This window comes from Ovis canadensis, chromosome 22, assembly GCF_042477335.2.
Source record: "Ovis canadensis isolate MfBH-ARS-UI-01 breed Bighorn chromosome 22, ARS-UI_OviCan_v2, whole genome shotgun sequence".
Classification (NCBI taxonomy): Eukaryota; Metazoa; Chordata; class Mammalia; order Artiodactyla; family Bovidae; genus Ovis; species Ovis canadensis.
Window position 1 is genome coordinate 27,356,294 of NC_091266.1, and position 3,139 is coordinate 27,359,432.

General features: G+C 40.3%; 1 non-coding gene across 1 annotated transcript; it reads left to right on the forward strand.

Moving 5' to 3' along the window:
• Window positions 1–301: 301 nt before the first annotated feature.
• LOC138428012 (U7 small nuclear RNA) lies at window positions 302–362 on the forward strand. The gene has a single exon (XR_011252253.1). It is a non-coding gene; the product is annotated as a U7 small nuclear RNA (small nuclear RNA).
• The last annotated feature ends 2,777 nt before the right edge of the window (window positions 363–3,139 follow it).

A 3,139-nucleotide genomic window follows, 5' to 3' on the forward strand; every position in this document is an offset into this window, starting at 1 on the left:
AGATCTTAAATGGTCTCTCAACAAAAAAGGAATAACTATGCAACATGAGAAAGATATTAGTTAATGCTATGGTGGTATTCATATTGCAGTACATAAAGGTATCAAATCAATATATCATATATCTTATATTCACACAATTTTATATGTCAATTATGTCTCAATAAAAATAAAAGAAATGTTTTAAGATGATAGATTTTATATATGTAATCATTTTTCAAAGATTTGGTTGGTATGTTTCAGAGATTTTTTTTTTTCCCTCAACACAAAATACAATATGAAACTAATTTAAAATACTCTGTGAAAGTGTTATATCTCTTTTAGAATTTGTCTAGCAGGTTTTCTGGGCCTCACCAGAAACCATTAGTTAGCATGCGTTTTCACTGGGTCTGACTCTTTGCAACCCCATGGACTGTAGCCCACCAGGCTCTTCTGTCCATGGGATATTTCCAGGGAAGAATACTGGAATGGGTGGCCATTTCCTCCTCTAGGGGATCTTCCCGACCCAGGGATCAAACCAGTGTCTTCTGGTCTCCTGGACTAGCAGGTGGATTCTTTACCACTGAGCCACCTGGGAAGACCCACCAGAAACCGCCCCTGCTCAAAATAATCTGTGGAGACATATATGCTGATATTCATAAACAAGAATGCCTACATAGCAAACTTTTTACTTTTTGAAAAGAGGAGAGTGATACAAAATATCTGGCCACACATTAGGAACATAACTCAACCCCAGTGAGACCAAATCTATGGTATAAACATATGTTTTACTACTCACGCTTTTTAAACAATGTACAACCTTATGATGGGCATCTTCCAGGATTTCTATTTAGCAGAATTGGTCACCATGGTAACAATGTGAACACAATGATTCCTATGCTTTCTCATGAAGGTTGAATGACCAAAGTAAGCCACTTGGGAGCTGAGGTTTTCAGTTATAGCAACACATACTCCCCACAGAGTTCATAAAATCGCTTCTCAGTCAATCTGAATCAATTGACATGGTAGTCAAAATGGCTGGCTGATGTTGCTGAAAATCCTGATATTTCCGGCATCTTACCCACCTGAGTTGACCAATCTGACCTTATAGTTTTCAAAGCAGCAGAGCACTGGCTATGCCCACAAGTCTTACATGGTGATGGGTTGCGAGCTAGATAATGGAAAAAGTCATGTAGTTGATTAAACAGGCATCTAGATAAAAACTAAACATGATTAAAAACATGTAGATAACAAATTCAGATCAGTTCAGTTCAGTTGCTCAGTTGCATCCAACTCATCACGACCCCAAGACCACAGTGCTCCAGGCCTCCCTGTCCATCACCAACTCCCTGAGTCTACTCAACTCATCTCCACTGAGTCAGTGATGCCATCCAACCATCTCATCCTCTGTCGTCCCCTTCTCCTCCTGCCCTCAATCTTTCCCAGCATCAGGGTCTTTTCAAAAGAGTCAGCTCTTCACATCAGGTGGCTAAAGTATTGGAGTTTCAGCTTCAACATCAGTCCTTCAAATGAACACCAGGACTGAGCTCCATTAGGATGGACTGGTTTGATCTCCTTGCAGTCCAAGGGACTCTCAAGAGTCTTCTCCAACATCACAGTTCAAAAGCATCAATTCTTTGGCACTAAGCCTTCTTTATAGTCCAACTCTCACATCCATACATGACCACTGGAAAAACCATAGCCTTGACTAGATGGACCTTTTTTGGAAAAGTAATGTCTCTGCTTTTTAACATGCTGTCTAGGTTGGTCATAACTTTTCTTACAAGAAGCAAATGTCTTTTCATTTCATGCTGCAGTCACCATCTGCAGTGATTTTGGAGCCCAGAAAAATAAAGCCAGCCCTGTTTTTACTGCTTCCCCATCTATTTGCCATGAAGTGATGGGACAGGATGCCATGATCTTAGTTTTCTGAATGTTGAGCTTTAAGCCAACTTTTTCACACTCCTCTTTCACTTTCTTCAAGAGGCTGTTTAATTCTTTTTCACATTCTCCCATAAGGGTGTCATCTGCATATCTGAGGTTATTGATATTTCTCCCAGCAATCTTGATTCCAGCTAGTGTTCATCCAGTCCGGCATTTCTCATGATGTACTCTGCATAGAAGTTAAATAAGCAGGGTGACAATATACAGCCTCGATGTACTCCTTTTCCTATTTGGAACCAGTTTGTTCCATGTCCAATTCTAACTGTTGCTTCCTGACCTGCATACAGATTTCTCAAGAGGCAGGTCAGGTGGTCTGGTATTCCCATCTCTTTCAGAATTTTCCACAGTTTGTTATGATCCACACAGTCAAAGGCTTTGGCATAGTCAGTAAAGCAAAAATAGGTGATTTCTGGAACACTTTTTTTTTTTCGATGATCCAATGCCTGTTGGCAATTTGATCTCTGATTCCTCTGCTTTTTCTAAAACCAGCTTGAACATCTGGAAGTTCACACATCACATGTTCCTGAAGCCTGGCTTGGAGAATTTTGAGCATTACTTTACTAGTGTGTGAGATGAGTGCAATTGTGTGGTAGTTTGAGCATTCTTTGGCATTGCCTTTCTTTGGGATTGGAATGAAAACTGACCTTTTCCAGTCCTGTGGCCACTGCTGAGTTTTCCAAATTTGCTGGCATATTGAGTGCAGCTCTTTCACAGCATCATCTTCCAGGATTTGAAATAGCTCCGCTGGAATTCCATCACTTCCACTAGCTTTGTTTGTAGTGATGCCTCCCAAAGCCCACTTGATATCACATTCCAGGATGTCTGGCTCTAGGTGAGTGATCATACCATCGTGATTATCTGGGTTGTGAAGATCTTTTTTGTACTGTTCTTCTGTGTGTTCTTGCCACCTCTTCTTAACATCTTCTGCTTCTGTTATGTCCATACCAATAAAGATGGGCTTTATTGAGCCCATCTTTGCATGAAATGTTCCCTTGGTATCTCTAATTTTCTTGAAGAGATCTCTAGTCTTTCCCATTTTATCGTTTTCCTCTATTTCTTTGCACTGATTACTGAGGAAGTCTTTCTTATCTCACCTGGCTATTCTTTGGAACTCTGCATTCAAATGGGTATATCTTTCCTTTCCTCCTTTGCTTTTCACTTCTCTTGTTTGCATAGCTATTTGTAAGGCTTCGTCGACAGCCATTTTGCTTTTTTGCAT